This window comes from Cyrtonyx montezumae, unplaced genomic scaffold (genome assembly GCF_038088225.1).
Source record: "Cyrtonyx montezumae isolate F1298 unplaced genomic scaffold, pur_monq_1.0 scaffold_5, whole genome shotgun sequence".
In the NCBI taxonomy this organism is placed as follows: Eukaryota; Metazoa; Chordata; class Aves; order Galliformes; family Odontophoridae; genus Cyrtonyx; species Cyrtonyx montezumae.
In genome coordinates this window covers 8582752-8601098 of record NW_027072056.1, presented here as the reverse complement: position 1 = coordinate 8601098, position 18347 = coordinate 8582752, and positions in this window count along the sequence as shown.

Below are 18347 nucleotides of genomic sequence, written 5' to 3'. Positions count from 1 at the left end.
GACATATACAGAGACTGTTTATCATGAAATAATTGGGAAGGAACAGCTTGCTACGGAATGCATGGATACTGATTAAATCCATATCTGAAGAATTTCTTTTTAATTAATACTGGAAATTTGATAGCAGCATAACTGAAACACTGTTCATGTTAGTCTTGAAGAAACTAGGTAGGACTAACTCAGAAATGTTAGAAGAATGTGTAAGCACAGTTATAGTAAAGGAGGTGCAGCTTTTCAGGACGATCAGTATATAGTGGTATTTATAAACAGTAGAATAAATAATAACTTAAAATTTGATACATGAGGATATGATGCATCTGTCAGAAAACTAACACAATATTGATGATTTAAGGGTTGTTTAAATACATGATTTGTTTATATACAACTGTTTTGCCTCTGCTACTATTCTGAAAATAACATCCTGCTTTGGAAATTATGGAGGCAAGCCATTCTGAGAGATAGGTGTGGAAATACCTGGTGATACATTTTGTGTTAATTCGGGGCTTAATTTCTTTGAGTCTGATGTGAAATTAACTTTGCATTTGTCACATATCCACTCATACTAGCTCTTCCTTATCTGATCATGTGCTTTGTCCAAGTTCAGCTGTCACCATCACTAACAGAACCTTCATAATGAAGGTTGTCATGATAAAAAGGAATGTATCCTGGAGGTTCTTGTTCATGTATTCTGCCAGGAGGAAAAGAAGAAACATCTGTTGAAAAGTAAAATAGTCTATTCGTCTGAACATGGGCTGGAAGAAATTGACTAACATCAAAAAGGTTTCATTGTGCTTACAGCCAAAGGGGCTTTTGATCATCTAGTCACCTCCTGCTTAACCTGATACTTCTACACTGCACTGAGGAACCAGTTAAACCAAAGCATTTTTATCCTCAACGTCCTAACCTGTTGTATGTCACCTATAGAGATCACAATAAATCAAAGGATAATGCTAAGGAAATGAACGTGTAAAATATGCCAGGAGGATGGTACCGCATGCTCTCTCTACTCAACTAAAGAGTCTTCTAAAAAAAGATATCAGAACCAAAGAGAATATAACTCAAGGTCAGTGGTGAAAACAAAATATAATACAAATGCTTATTGGTTATGGAACAACAAGATAGAAAGCTGCTATCACCTAAAACTCATTATAAAACATGTAATGAGCATGGAGGCATTTCTCTTCACTTTACTTGACCACAGGAATCTTAATAATCATTAAGAAAACAGGCTGAACATTGTTAACCATAGTAATACTATAGGCAGAAAGTATTCCACTGAACACAGTTCTATTTCCAGTGGCAATATAATTCACATCTCTTCATTCAGAGTTGCAATGAATTGCAAAATTAAGTTTTATTCTGCTACTGGCAGAGAGCTTTTGTTCGTACTGTAGCTGTGAAAATTTGTGATTACTTCCTATTTCTGTAAAGCATTCAAATACTGTGGGGTTTTTTTTGGTTAGCTTTTTTTTTCCTGTGAAAACATGGGTTTTGATCTAATTTTATACCTTTTTATGAAACTTTAACTGCTTTGTAGCAAGGCTGTGTCAGTAACCTGGTGACGTTCTCATGTGTTCTGTTGGCCTGCACTGTGCAAGGACAATTGGAGCAGTGTTCCCCCAGGGCAGGGAAACATCAATTTTTAGTACTCAGGTTCCCAGCTCTGAAAGTTGAGCTAATCTTGAGGCAATGCAGTACTGAAGGGCTTTATCTGGCACTCCTTGCAAAGAAGGATTTGTCAAAGATAGTAAAGGAAATTCTCCAGAAATTACAGTAAGCCTCTTTTTGGAAGACTTTTCCTGTTCTGTATTCTCATGGATACAGGCAGAGAATTTGTGTTTTCATGCTTTTATCTGTTTATACTAACATCAGTTCTACAGCACATACACTCACCTTATTGATCCATATAGTGTGTCCCCCGCAGAGAGGGTGAGGAAGCATTACAAAGGGGGGCTGCTGCTTTTAAGTCTCTGGAAGGTGACCTGAAGCCTTACCTTCGTGACTCAGTCTTCCTTATTTCTGATTTTTGTACACTGTAAAAAAGCCTGTATTTGGAAGCTTGAATCCCCTGAGTATTATATTCATAACCGAATTGAGAATTGCTAATTTGCTTGCTTTGGTTTGCTTTTAACTTTCTAGAATTGTCTTTAAGTCATGGGAAATGCACTCATAGGCCTCAATTGCTCTAAATAGCCCCACTTGAGTTCCCACACCCACTGCCCAGGTTCCTCATTTAAGATCAGTCTCAGCCCTCTCATTTTCCTTTAGATCGGTTTTTAAAGCACTCAGCAGAAACTGTAAAGCTGTAGTATAAAGGAGAAAGGGTAAATAAAATGAAATGAGGACTGAGTTGGTTTAATGGCCCATTTAAGTCTTTTTAACATAGGCAAAGCTGTAAGAATTGTAATCAAATGCCATAAAACTACTGAATATTACCAAACCAGAGAGTTGCGTTGTTTTGTAGGTTGCATCTATCAGATTCCAGTCAAGAGAAGTTTCAGTCTTTCCTGGCAGAGAAGAATTTTCTGGCAAATGTAATATATTTTATGTAATCAGCCAGAAGATAGGAAATGACAGAGAAGCTTTCAGGCACAGGAGGCCTTATTTAACTCCAAAATAGAAACAACAGACTTCAACGTTAAATACAAACGGAGGTTTTTCTTGATTAACTTCAGAGCACCCTGGAAGCTGTGTGCAGCAGAAGTGGAGTGGCGATAACTGGTGAGTCTATGGAGGTGGTCCTTTCTCTTGTGTGTGCGTGGGAAGTATATGTGAGTGGTTGGTTTAAAATAGCAAGTTTCACTCCTTTCAGTGATACAGCTGCTGTAGCCATAATGCTGTAAGAACAGAGACAGAAGTGACTAAGTGCTGCTTGTAGGCAGGACCAGCAAATATGGGGGGAAGTTACCTAGGCCTTGAACAGCAGTGGAACTTAATGTGAGCATTGTACCTGTTGCCTGCCTCTCGTGGTGTGCAGCTGAGGCTGAGAAATGGCCTACTGTGATACAGTCACTGTACAAACAGCTTCAACACCCAGAGAGGCTGCTGTCCTGTAGCTTACTTATTGCTTTATTAGAAGTGATAACTTGTCACCCATCTGCTGATTGAGGTTTCTAGTCTTCTTTAACCAAAGTCACAAGGGTAGTGGCTTGGGACCCAGTTGGGGCTGGAGGTGGCAGGGCTCACATCATCCTGCTCAGAGCAGGCAATGTGTCTTTGAGAACCAACAGGCAGTGCAGCCCAGAGCTGTATTACCTGGACCATCTTGGAAGCAGGAATCTCACGCCTCAAAGGCCATTTCTGGAAGAAAGCAGAGGCTGTGGAGGAGAGTGTGTCATTGGTATAGAATGAGTTCCAGCAGGGGAATAGAGATAGTGCTTGGCGCAGGTGCTGTTGTGAACTTGTTTGGGTTTCTGGGGCTCTTCCTGCTTTCTAGGTAGAAGGGCAGGTTTTTCAGGTGCTCCAGGCAGACAAACCCTCCTGCTTCCTGAAGAGTCCAAGGATTTCCTTGGGGACTCCCCTGGGAATCTCTTCCTCCTCTGCCAAAATCCGTGTGGCATATTTGCAGCTTTTTCTTTTTCAGCAGCTGTGTAATATGTATTTTTTTCTGCTTCCTGTCACGTTTACTTTGGTTATTCACTGTTTTTAAGTTTTGATTTCTGTTGTATGAACTTGAGAAATATATTTTTAATTACTGTTGTTGTTTTCTTTTACTGGCTTTCCATCTGTAAAATAATGGTCTCTGTCAGCTTTTGGGCTTTTGGCATCGCAAAGTACCTAGATCAGTTGCAACAAGGTGACAGCGTTCTGCACAGCCGCTTCTGAGGATTGCAGCCAGGCCTTTGCTTGATTAATGAGCATTGGTCTTCTCCTGGGATAAGTTCTTGCTGGATTTTGCCCAAGGGCTACAGAGTGGGCACTCGAGGGAATTTAGCGGAGGAAATCCCTACTTGAAATTACTTCTCTTTTAGATCTATTTACTTAATGATTGCTTGCTTGAAGGTAATGGCCATGATAAGGGGGAAAAGTCAGTCAAAAGCGTAAAGAGAAGTATGTTTGTAAGATTTTTTTCACCAGTTATGTATTAAAGATGGTTCTCCCTGAGGAAAGATTTTGACAGACCTTCTTACCAGGCCACATCCCTGAAGTAAGTTGGAACTCAAAAGACATGAGCTTGCATGCACATGGTACCTGATGCTGGGAACTTGGCAGCAAGTGTTATTCCCTCTCCTGTCCCTGCCAGCATTGCTCTCCTCAGAGATGACTGACATACCCGTATTTATATCAATCATCAACCGTATATGAACATGTATTTAATTTCCATTTCTGAAGAAAGGAACACGTGGCAATTCTACCTACACCTTAGCCTTGTGTTAACCTGTTTCAGTTTCATCTGCCAGAACTGTTCACTGCTCAAGAGCTGCACCACCACCTCCTGCAGCTCCCTGTGGCTCCTGCATGTGGTGGTCATGATGGTCAGTGCATCAGCAGCTTTGTGAGCAAGTAAACAGCTTTATAAGCTCATATCACAGGGTGTATCTCTTCCAGGTAGCTGATCAGGAGACATCAGAGAGACTTGGAGCCATTAGGTTGGAAATAGGAAGCAGGGAGGGAGAGGAGTAGCCAGGTGGTGTGTTGGCAATGTGCTGGTGGAGCTGAGTGCTTTGGTTAAATTGGATATTTAGAACAGAAAATTGGCACTAATTTTTCTGCTATTCACAGCTTATGTTGTATAGGAAGCTGGACACATGTTCTTATGGAGTATTAGGCTGGGGGAGGTGAAATAGCAGAAAAACACAAAAAAACAACTTTCCAAGTATGTAATCTATTCAGTATTTGAGTATATGTATTGGTATGTGAAAGAAAAGTTTCTCTAAAGTAATCATTATTTCAGAATATACAAGAGAGTATGCTGAATGAAGAAAGTACCAGAAGACAAAACACAATGTCTGTTTGTAAAGTATCTGTCAGTCTATAGCAATAGTAAACAAGGAATCAAACCTTCTTAATTTGTGCAAGTTGCTGCATTTAAGGGCTGAATTAGCTAAAGCATATCTTTATATTATAACCTTCATTACATAAATCAGTGTGCTGATGGATTACTGAGTTTGAAGCCAAAATACTGCACCACAATAGGTGTGAAGTTTCCTGATCATCTAATAAATTGATAACTTTGAAGCCTAGTTGTGACAATTTAAATGTCATCACTATTAAACAACTTGCCAAAATGCAAACAACTATCCTAAGTAATTAAAATGTAATTATAAAGGACAGCTGGGTCTGCTATCAATCTGGGCTGCTGGGACTCATAATGGGGAAAAACATGTAAGTTCCACACAAGCAAAATGAGACTGCTGTGTGTGCCAATGAGAACCTGCATGGGAAGCAAATGCAATGTGCACTTTGTGCACAGGCAGTTACCAATGCTAATAGAAGGCTTACATTGTGGGTATGGACATAAGAGGCAATGATGGCGTGACATCCAGCGAATGTCTTTATCTTCTCTCTGCCTTATGTGGAAAGTCCATAGTTTGGGTAGTTTTTTTTTCTAATGAGATGGATAGACTGGATAGCAAAGGCAATCTAGCAGAAGTGATTTAAGTAGGACTACGTTTGCTCTTGTAGAGAGCCAGCACAGGTGTTAAGTCCTGTTTTGAGAACCAAGTGAACTTTAAATGATAGTTTGTCTGTTTTGATTAAGAATATTGATAGAGAGGAAAGGAACTGTCAGACTTTGCAGGACTGGACGAGGTCTGCTTGACAGCTGCTTTTCTTTTTAATAGACAAGGAAAAAAGGAAATAAAGATAGTCAAGAATTGACTGGGTGAATGAGTGAAGATGGAAGGGAAAACTGCACAGAAAGTAAGCCCCTGAGAGTCAAGCAGGAGCATCATGGGGCTCTCTGAGAAGAGAGGATGCTGGGGCAGGGGATGCAGGGACTGTGGGGTGCTCAGCCTGGGGAATTAAGGGAAGCCCCCTTTCCCCCCCTTGGCTGCAGTTGTGTCAGCCCCCAGCTTCCTGCCCTTTTCAGCCTCTGCTGTTTCTCATTATCCCTTCTTGTAGACTCTCCTCTGCACCTGCTGGGTGCGGAACCATGATAGAGAAGATCAGTAATTTCACCTGCACATGCAGGCAGGGTTCATGGAACAATTACACAGAGCTAGAAGATCAGAGCTGTCCTTCATTGAGGTGTGGAAATAATGCCTTCCTTAGTGGACCTAACTGTAACTGGAACAGCCTCCAAACAAAACATCCAGATTCCAAGATATATAAAGCCTCACTGAAATGTCTGTCATGCAGACAGTGGCCACAGTCCTTGCTCAGGACTTGCAGCTCCTGCTGTTGGTGGTATAGCTCTAAATTAGTTGTAGCTTCAGCTGCTTCCCAGTAGGTTTTGTCCATTACTGAGTGATGTAGCATGTAGTTCCTTGCAGATTTACTACTGATATGGACAGTGTAAGTGGATGTACAAGACAGAACTGTTATACTGCTTCACTGAAACAGAACATCAAATGGGTTCAGTCTCCTGGTATACTGTTTATATGCATTATGGTGCTGCCAGCTTCCAGAATTGAGCCCCATTTTCCCTGTATGTGGCAGGAAAGGTAGGAATTGTTAATAATTGGTAATCTAAAAGAAACATTTCATATTGTGTATCTTAATCTGTAAGACAACTTTCTGAGGCTTTTGCAAACCTAAATACAGAAAAAATGCCTACATATGAATGCTACTATATTATTCAGAGTACTTTGATATTTTTTCCTGTAAATCAGCCTATTGTTCACATGAAATAACAGCCTGTTGTTCACATGAAATAACAGTTGAGTATTCTGCAAAATATTCCATCGTAGAATTTAAACTGGTTAGTATTCCTAAAATATGTAGGTATCAAATCCTCCATGCATATTTTTTCTGCTATGAAGTAAATCCTTGTGATGCCTTCCTTATGCTTTTTTGGAAATGATATAATAATGTGGTGTACTAGTGTCATTGTCCACCTCTGACTTTTCTGAATTGTATTTTTTTGTTTCCTTTTTAAGGAGGATCAGTTGGTATGGAGTTTAGATAACCATTTAAAATCAGGAATGGTTTTTAATGAACAGATTGTTTTCTGATGCAAACAGAAAGGCAAGTTGAGAGCAATTTTTCTTTTATATGCAGAATAATACAGCTGTAGACCACAACAGACTTTTTATGCCTTTTTTTGGGCAGTTTTGGACTGCCCTACTCAAGGGCACAAAGCTTCAGCCTCTCAACAAAAGAAATGAGATGCTAACCAGCCAAATACAGGGAAATGAATGAATGGGAGAAAAGTAAAAGTAAAGCAGGAAATCTTATGCAGCGTGAATGATTTCCTACATAGCATAAGCAAAATTTTCTGCTGTTTGTTTCGTGCTGCTACGCTAAAGAAGAATGAATTTTAGTCACCAGTGCTGATAACAAAAAGCATGCAGATTCTGAAGATCACACTGGCTAATGGATGGATTGGTTATTTTGAAAAAGGTAAAACAAGGCTTTCCTGTAATTTCCATCCAAGTCCTCCCTATGTGAGATAACAATTCACTGCTGTTTTAGGAAATTAAAATGCTTGTTTTCCACAAACACTGAGGAGGTTTTGAAATTAACTTAGTAAAGGTGAGGCTATGTGGTATTTCTTGCTGCACTGTGAGAATCAGCAGGATGACATTGTAAAATATCTGTAGTGATAGTCAGTGAGAAAGTCTGCGGGGAGTAAGGTCAAAGAAAGGTTAGCAGCTGACATCAAATCAGAAGCCAGGTGTGCTGACCCTTAATCATAGGCTTTGTGGACTGCAATTCAGCATAACATTATTGAATTCACCTTTAGATTAAGCTGGCCCACTTTGACATATACAAACCCATATGCAAGTTAATGACTGTGGCATCCACTTAATTATGCAAGCTTTGATAACAGATCAGTGAGGTGACCTCTGCAACCACTATTTTCAAGGTCCTTAACTATTTGCATTTTCAACAAACAGAAAGTGGCATTCCCCATTTAGGTCACGTTAGACCATTAGTTTTGTGTATACAAATTACAACCTGGGAATAGTAATCTGCACAGAAGATTTTTTTGTTGTTGCACTAGAGTTGTTGCAATCAGCGCTTAGCGTGTTGAAAGTCATCTGTACAGGTACCCATAGCAAATCTTTGGCTTTGTGAAGGGAACTCTTAGAGACAGTAGTCTCAGTGACTAATACTCAGTGGACTAAAATTAAGCATGCATGCAAACCCTGACTTCCCTGTTGCTTGTATGATTCTGCAGTCTTTGATCATGAGATTGCTCTGTAAAGATTATTTGCCTTAATGCTAAAGTGGAAGAGGGCTCACGTGGTGGGAATGACATTTCTTCTAGTTTAACAAATATTTTTGGATTAATGTAAGCTTAACATAATGATGTATTGATGTGGTGTTATCTTTATTCAGTGGATGTGCTTCTGACTTGCTCACTTACACAGTGCTTACTCAACAAACTGCATGGTAATCAGGAGTATTGAGGTCACCAGCAACAGACCTGCCTGTTATACTATGCACTAAAGTCACTTGGTGAATATTGCACCAGTACAAAATCAAACTCATTGCTGATTCCACTGAAATTGCTCCCCTTTAATGCAGCTGTGGGGTGGGATTTAGCCAGGAGCTGGTCAGGGCTCTTATGCCCTTTGCAGTATTTAGCGTACATAGCCTGACTTGGTACTGAATAAGGGATGTGTGCTAAAGGGTTGGCATATTTCTGAGATTGTACAGTTCACCTTCCTCTCACTGAGGTTAAATCAGTGGGAATTGTGTATTCCTATAGTGAAAGACCTTGATAGTGTCCATAATGACCTGGAAACCCACATAAAATGTTGTAAATGAAGCATAGTGCCCCAGAACTCAGTGGGCTTTTCTCTCCACAAGACAAGGAGGTTTGGGTGGGTGGGCAGTATCTTTGGACCAAGACTTTTCCATGCCTGATTTTAGGGTATTTTCTATATTCGTTGACTCCTATTTTACTCTTGTATTCTGTTCTTTGTTCTGATTAACTGTTGTGATGGGAAGTACACTTGAAGAAAAGTCTTGGTTATAAAAAGCTGCTTCTGTAGAGTCAACTATAGTCCTCCACCACTCCTAGAAAAGTGTACTTCTATCAGGGAACATCACTTGCAAATCAGGGTCTTTAACTTTTTCATGTATGCATATTGTCTTTCAGGTGCCTGATGTGCACAAGCCAGAGCTATAAAGTGCAAGACTTCAAAAGTATGGAGCAGACATCCCTGCTGTTTTGCTGCTTTGTTGGCACAAGTCGTGTTTTGTAGCTCTCTAATTGGCTGGCACAAGTAGACATTATGATCCAGTTCATCAGCTGCAGCCCTCACAGCGAGCACCTATAGAGCAACTGCTGGGTTAACTCCTATTTTGAACTGCTGATGCCAGTAGCAGTTACCAGGATGAGCTGGAAGAGGGCACGATTAATATCTTGTATTTTTAGAGGTCTCAGTAAAGTAGTGCAAATAATTCCTACCAAAGCCAGACTGTGGCTGGTTGGTGAAGTTGTATTTTGCTGTAGCACATATATATAGAACCCTGGTGCCTAGAACACTAAAAGCTGTTGGGCAAGTTGGACCTATGTTTTATACCAAGTTTGCTACAGCATTAAAGTAATAAAAGAAATGGGATCTGCAGTAGCTTAATTATAGTCAAAAGAACTAGACTAACTATAGTCAAAAGACATTTGAAGTTAGTTGAATACGAAAGTGTTTTATAATGAGAATGAATTCCTCTGGGATATTATTTTTTTATTAATTTCTCCAGCAAATGGGCAGCTTTGGACTGGAGGTTAAGAACAAAAGCTGGATGCTTCTGCTGCAATTCTCCATATAGGAATAATTACTGAAGGCAACATTTTAACTTATCTTTCAGCTCCAGACTTGACAACCCTCTGAGACGATTAGGGTGAAGCAGACCTCTCCATTAACTTTCTTTCAGGTTGTTCTGCAGACTCAGGAAGACATTATTTATACTCTGCTCATGTACTTAAGTTCATCTTTGTCACTGTGTGGCCAGAAACATCTGTTTGAAACAACAGAAGCTGAGATTGAATTAATTCCTTCCTATAGAATAGTGATTAACAGTAACGAACTCCATAGCTATAGATTTGTACAATAACTGGAGCCTGGATAAATTGAGGGTTTCATTGTATTGAGATGTCAGTCTCAAACCTGTCATCACTGCTAAATAATTTTTAAAGGATTAAAAAGCCCGAGAGGTATCCTGTCCCTGTGAAAATTCACAATTCCATTGCTATCTCCTGGGTGCTATTTTTAGAAATAGTGGAAGAAACAGAAAGATCAGCCAGGCAACTATATTCGCCCTCATAGCTTAATCCTATGAAAGGAGAAAACAAGCCATCTGCATGAGGCAGAAAATCCTTGATAGCATGTTCAGGTTTTTATTTTGGGTAGAAATATTAAAAAAAACTGGAAACCTGTGATCCTTGAAGATTCCAGCATTAGAAAGCAAGCAAAGGACCTACAAATGGACACAGAAGGGATGTCTGCTGGCTGCCTCTCTGAATGCTGTCGGTAACTACCAGGAAATGACAGGGTGCAAAATGTACTGAATAAAGTCAAATATGACTTCATGCTATTTGCACTAGCTTTGTGTGTATAACAGGAGGCAATATAAACATGGAAGTTATGTGAGCTGCTAGAGGAGTACAAATGCTGCAAACTTATGGAGATGTTGCGTGAGAAAATAAGTAAAACTGTCTTATAGGTACTTGAAGTAAGGGACCTCCAATAGAGGAACAAAGGTAAAATTCCTGCAGGATGTAACCTCAGGTTCATCTTCTGCAACTCAATCCTTACTTTAGAGCTTTGCCTCTGGCTTTCTTCCAGTATGAGATGCGAAGTTAAGAGTGTGGTCATGCTGCTCCAGTGCATCTCCTCATAGCACTGTGGTCTCATGAAGGGAAGGCCTGGAGATCTATCAAACATAAGCAATGTATTTCACAAGGCCCCAGCTGTATCATAATTGTCTTGATTTCCCAGATTTCACCATTGTGCTCTACTGGTAAATTTCAGTCTGCCCAACTCCATCAATGGACAACTGTTCTGCTTCCTACACCCAGAGACCAAGAGCTTAAGTACTGCCCTCTCTGAGACCCTCCTCCTCTTAGCTGGGCTCCTGTCTCGGGTAACAACAGCGGTTTGCTGTCCCTTCAGTGTGACTGCCAGCATAAATCGGTGTAAGGAGGCTGTCAGAAGAGGTTGCTCTGTGACTCACTACATTTGTGGATGGTATGGAAAGGCATTATGATCTGTGATATCTGCTGGCTACTAATAACTCTCAGTAGTCCTTTGTAGAAAAAAGTAATCCAGTGCATGTAATAGCATAATAGGAGGGGAGGATGCATTTATGTAAATGAACTAAAACATCCCCAAGAATTAATTTATTAAAGTGGCTGGAAAAGCTAGCAGAGGATAATAGGCATGGAGACCTTCTGCTTGTCAGCAGAGACGGTTAATTGGTTGGACTTGCTGTAGCACTGTGCGTGCCAAAGAGAGGCAAAATCATTTTCAGCATTAGAAAATCACCTAATAGCAATAACTCCAGAGTAATATGTTGTATTCATGTATTTATCTTGTTATATGTATTAATGCTGTTATTTAATACTTGGATGTGTGGTTTCACATGAATGCATAGTGAAAGAAAAAAATGAGAGAAGTCCTGTTTACCCAATAGCATTTTCACAGGTACTCTATTACAAAAACCTTCTCAGAATTCAACCTGAATTTCTTAAAAGATCTGTCTTTTGGTTTCCAAATTAAAAAAAAAAAAAGTTAAGAAAAGGGGCTTGACAGCTCAATTTTTAAATTTAAACTTCTAGGAGCAATTAGTGGAAAAGATGAAAATCCTGCCCTGTTCTTATAAGCTGTATCATGCTGAATATGGTATTAAGGCCACAAAAAGCTTTCTCTAATTTAGTGATGTGCACTGAGGAGACCAGTATGTATTTAATGCTATTTAACTTAGATAACTTGGATTAATTTTTTATAAATCTGGTGTTGATAGTGCTTTGTCAGAATTTTTTTTTTATTTATAATGATGATTTTGGGATTTAAGCTGCAGGCTCTATGTTGATTACAGATCATGGCTGAAAAACAGGAAAGAATGCAAGAACCTGAGAACTCCCATATATAGGAATAGCATAGCCTGTCAATTCTAATTCTGTTGCCTCAGACAAGCTGGGTAAACTGCACATGACATAGTTTAGGTCTTCTAAAACAGCTGTCAGAATTGGGGGAAAAAAATACACTCAGGTGACTGTTTGATTTGAAATGTTTGTTTCTCAGTTGATTGTCTGTCTTTGTGACTCATCCTTCTCTTAACAGACTTTCTTTAATTCAGCTAATACATCTCTTCCAGATAAACATTTGTGCATAAATTACTATTTCCTTTTTTTTTCTCTGCATGCTGGTTTCCTTTCTGCTGGAATATCTTCACTGTAAACAAATTGAGCTTAACTTGGTCCTGAAGTCTTCAATCTTCTCAGTTTGCTAATGAAATGGTTTGAACTGATACACAAGAACATATTTTTATATAGATTGAGCTCAGTAATAGTTTTATAGCTAGATCAAGACTTGAATGACAGGCTGCTCCCTATTTTTGTTTCTGGTAATCAGAAAGAAGCATATATTTCCCTATTATTAAATGAAGTTACTTTGAAGTAGTCATTATAAACAAACAGTATAACAGCACAGTGAGACAGTTTTATTTAGGGAAACACATACATGTTTTGGTCTGGTAAGCAACTTTTTGTTGCATACCTTGCCTGCCTTGCTCGTTAAAGATAAAAACTGGCCTTTTTATAATACGGCAGGCAGCATGATTTCAATATTTAAGGTATTATTCACATGCACAAAGGCTTTCTGCATGAAAGGTGTAATGTAAAAAGTATTTTTAGTGAAATTACTGTATTACTGCTGCTTGCATTATACAGGAGCTCATGGATATTTTCTGGGTCTTATCCCAGAAACTGCTCAGATAGCATGGTTTAGGAGAGGTATGGGATTCTCAGGGACTCATTTACTTTGTACTTTGCATCATTCCCTGTCCAATAGATCTTTTAAAAACTCCTTATAACTCCTATAGTAGCTTAAAGGAATATTTGGCAGATTCATAACTGTCCCTGTTTAAATAATGTAGAATGAATACCACTATTTATAAATGTATGTTTCCAAAAAACGTAGAGAACAATAATGTGCAGTGTTTAAGAATGGAAGGGGATATCCTCACATGTACTGCTTCATCGCTTGCTGTGCTCTCGCTCCACAGGCTGCTGAGTCCTGACTTGATTCAACTTCTTATGCTATGCCATGGTACATGCAGAGGATTGCTGAAATGCATCCTGCTGAGTTTGTGCTTCGTAATCTCAATATTATTAATTTGATAAAACCTTCTGAAAGTTGGGCCCCACTGACAATCATGACATAAAACCAAGAAGTAGTAGATGCAAAACAAATGATGCTTTGTCCAATGAAAGCTCCTGTATCAGCGTGGTCTTAAAAGATATAAAATGTAGTTTAGTACTGTAATTAATGTTAAAAATCACACTTAATGTTGGGATGGACTTATTTCCTCTAGGTAGTGGAGGCTAGATTGTACTTCCTGACTAGAAAAAAGCTGAAGCACTGGAATAATAAGCATTTTAAAATTGCATTACACCTAGATTAGTAATCTCTATTGTGTGTGTCATGCCTGTGAATTTTCATTAACTTATCTGTTTGAGTCCAAGGTCTTGTTCTGTGGTCCATCTCAACAGAAGGTGCAATTTTTTTGGAATAAAACTGAGTCAATAATGGCTCAGAAATAATGGAATACTTCTTGCATTACTGTATGTTAGGTTGTGGGTTCAAACATGGAAGATGCAGAGTTGTAACTCTATAGGATCAGCCAACGCATCTGTGACATTTACTGAGAAAGCATAAGCATGTCTGTGCTGAATAATACCAAGGCTGACCTGGGTTTGGTATTACTGACAGTGTCCCACAGCTGTGTAGATGCGTGTACAGTGCGAGTACTGCTCATAAATAGTGCTGCTTAACTAAAAAACTCCCAGCTTCTGCAGATCTGGTCCTGAAGTCTTCAATAGAAGATTGGTGTACCTGGTGCAGTTTTGGAGCTGGGTGTGGTATCTTTGTGTTGTGTGGACAGACTTCTCCCCAGGTACCTGTCTGCTGATTTTTTTTTTTTTTTTAATCACAGCATCCTTTGTCAGTGATTTTCTGGGTTCACTGACCTTATCTGAAGAAGTGGCTTCATGTTTGTTTTGAAACTTATTGTTTTGTATCTTTAATCTTGTGTTCTGAAACAATCTTCTTTCACCTTCTCCATGCCAGGAATGATATTTGCAGATATGTTACATCACTTCCAAGGCATTCTTTGTCCAGCTGGAAAAATCTTAGGCTGTTAACTACCTTTTATCACATATTCCTCTATTTTCTAATTCTTTAATACCGTTTTCAATACTAGAAAGTAGAATTTCCCATAGTAGGCCCAGGCAAAATGTACAATAGATTTATTCATATACAAAATTGTTTTGTCCTTTACCTGTTAATTCTTAATGATCTATTGGTTCTTGGTGGTGTTTTTTTTTTTCTCTGTATGTTTATATTGATAAAAAAGCCAGCATATGTAATGAGACTTTTCTGCAACTCCCTGAACCCATAGTAATTCTTTTTAAAAACCAGAAACTAAAGAAGTGTTTTCCATGATGGGAAGTAGTGGGCAGTATTGGTGGCAGGTGGATGGTTAGACTAGATAATCTTAGAGGTCTCTTCTGAACTTATGATTCTATGCTATCTTCAAGCAAATATAGGCAAAACCACCTATTTGGCTTTGATTTTTCACATCCCCTATGGACTTTGTTATAGGGGGTTAAAAAAAAAAAACATGGACTTGCACAACTCTCTGTCAAAAGCCACCTGAGACCATTGCCTTAAGACACGCACAGACAAAAATTATTATAAATTGGATAAAAGATTCTGTAACTTTGCTTTTGAAATTCATGCTCCAGGCAATTTTGTCTGTGGAGAAGGAAAAAGAATTAAAGCAAAAAAGAAGTCTGTGAAGCACTGACACCTTTTCAGAACATATTACAAGATGGAAATCTAAAGATAATAGATGCAGAGCTGAAGGTTAATCAGTGTAGTTTGGGAATCATCCAAAAGGATTGCTTATCTTCCTGTTAGTTTAGTGATCCTTCAGTGGGATAGCTGGATTCCCAAATGGAAAGCATAGGAATGATGTTTTGTCTTTCCTTGCTTCTTTAAACAGAGCCATACAATGGTACTTCTACCTCTACAAGAGGAAGAAAAATATGTACATTATTTTGAAGATAAGAGCAGGTTAATTGATGACTATATAAAGTATTTAATGTAATTAGTGTATGTACTCTGTATGCTTCTACCAGTAGAACTGCTTTACACGTGTACTGGCCAATCTGCAGAAAACACACTGTAGAAACAATTCTAATAAGCAACAGATGGAAAAGATGACTAAAACGTTTTTTGTTCTCATTACTGTGACACAGTTAAGTACAAGTGCTATCAGATAAGCTTACTGCTTGTAATGTAATACATTTGAAGGCTGTCATTAGCCATTCCATCAATGCACTCAATCTGCCTCAAAGAGATGACAGTAAAAGTTGGGGATGTTAAGTTCTTCTGTTCTGTGTTTCTGCTATATTCATGATATTACTACCACTCCTTTAAAAGAAATCAAACAGCTTGTTTACTCAAGTAATGATTTAACTAGCTGACAGTCAACTATGCTCTTTTTGAAAGAGCTATGCAAGTTTCATCCTGACTGTTGAATGTAGAGAAAAGTAAATACTACAAATGAGCTTAAATAAAATATGCAACCAAGTCAGCCATGGAAAAAGGGCCAGATCATAACTGTCAACATGCAAAAATAGCTGGTGGGAGGGCTGCAGGGCTGGGCTCTTCTCTGTGACACCCAGTGGCAGCAGGCACAGACTGAAATAGTGAAAATTCTGGTCAAATGTAAGAAAAGTCTTTCTTACAGTGAGGGAGGTCCACTGCTGGAGCAGGTTGCCTAGTTGACAGATCTTCATGCTTAGGGATGTTCACAGCCCAAGTGGACAAGGGCTTGAGCAGCTTGCTGTGTTTTACCCTGACTTGATTTATATTCTATTATGTGAACCCCTCCGAAATTGTGTGGCCCAAATTCTCACAGGTTCACTGTCAAAGCAGGGAAATATTTATATGTATAAAACCAAGGATACGTTCTTTTCCTCAGTGTGCTGGTGTGTATGCTTACCTTACTGAGAAGTGTGGTGTTTCAGAGCTTTGCAGATCAAAGAACAAAAAGCAGCAACTCAGTTATTCTGAGATGTGGTCTGGTACAATGTAAGCTAGCTCCAAAAAAACTGTTTGAAAATATGCTAGAAGTGTTAGTTATTGCCTGTTCTACTGGGCAAAAGATGTGAATCTGTACATGAAGTTGGAAAACTCTTCAGGCATGCACAGTGGATCCCTCTGAAAAACAGCCAAGAACAACCAAAAGTCAATGCCTCTGTCAGGTCAGTTATGCTGCTGTTGAAGAGAATGTTCCCAAGGTAAAGGAGCACATTTACATGCACTGCCTGCTCACAAGCTGTGGACAAGACTGCCTCCTGCTTTCACCCTCAGCTCCATGTCCTTGTGCAGCACTGCACATCAGGTAGATTTTTGTCCTCCATCAGAAGGGTGTCCCAATTGTGTCCTTTTGCTTGCCACATGCATCAGGTTCCTTTGGAAGGCAAAGAACAGGGCAGAGCACATGGAAGTTACTAGTTAATATTAATAGCCTTGCCTATTATGTGCAAAATATCTAATTAAAACTGCACATGTATTCTGAGCACAAACGTACTCCTATGCCTGGGGATTAGGAGCTCTTCTCTTGGCACAGGGGCCCTTATATTGCAACATGGGTGCAATAGTGACTGTAGTTCTGCCCCGTGGCTGAAGTCTGTCCTGTGCTGCCCTGGCATGGGGAAATAACTTCCCATCATCCTATTTCAAGGTGTAGTAAGCTTCATCTGAAGGTATGTGGAATGGATTTATTTTCAATACAAACATTTAGTTTCTGTTGTGGCAAACTACCGGGTAGAGGAAAGAATGAGGTGATGTACATCAGTGGTATAGCACGGATTGTTGTCTGCTCACTCCATGGTCTCACCAGGTGGATTCTGTACTTACCTTACAAACCATCACTGTGTGGATGCCTTTAAATGTCGCTGTGATTCGTGTCAGTTTAAGGTGGCCTAGCAGCACGGCCTGCATCCCTTCAGATCTCTACACGCGTGCAGATGTGTCAGGGCAACCTTCCCATTCTGAGCTGCGAGAGGCAGTCTCAGCTGCACAGCCTCGAGCTCCTTCACAGCAAGCCTGGTAACGACATCAGACGTCCCTGAGCGACCCGGGGAAACGCCGCGAAGGGGAAAGGGGACCGTGCCCTGGGCTCTGCCCGGAGCGACGGAGGGGACCGGGAGCGCCAGAGCAGCCCGCAGGTGGCAGCATTGAGCAACGCATCTCGGAGCTGGTTTGCAGCACTTGTTTCCTACTCGGCGATGGGTTATCCGTGCAGCGCGTTTCAGTGCTCTAAGCTGCAGAGTGCGGTGACTATTCGGTTTAATTTAGCACTGAAAATAGACTCAGCTGCTCGGCACTACGGAGAAAGGAAAAAACAAAATAACAGCAACCCTGATGTGGGAACCCCCACCCGACATTTCTGCCTCACGCGGCTCCGTGCCCCGGCGGGGACAAACCTGCCCGGCCGCGCCGGGGCACGGCAGAGAAGGGGCAGCCGCGCTCGAGCCACGTAAGAGCCGGAAACGCGGCCGAGGCGCAGCGGGGCTCGGGCCGGGGCTCGGACGTGCCGCCCCGCGGAGCGAAGGAGGGCGGCTCCCCGCACGGCACCGCGAGCCGCCACACTGCGGAGGCCGCCGCGGGCGGTTATAAATAACACGCCGCCGAATGGCGTCTACCCCTCCTCACTCCGCGTCTCTCCCCGGCCCCGCCTCCCCGCCGCCGCCGTGACTGACGGGCGGAGGCACCAATGCAGGCGCGGCCCCCGGCGGGCGGTGCGGCTCGGGGCCGGGCCCGGCGGTGGCGGCCCCCGCGGCCGCGCTGAACTGAGGGCGGGGAGCGGCGGGGCGGGCCGCGGGGCCGCGGCGCTGGGCTGGGGCTGGGGCTGGGGCTGGGGCTGGCCGGGAGCCTGGCGGCGGCGGCGGCGGCGGCTCCGGGGATGGTCCACGCAGTGGCGCCGTCACGTGTTGTTCT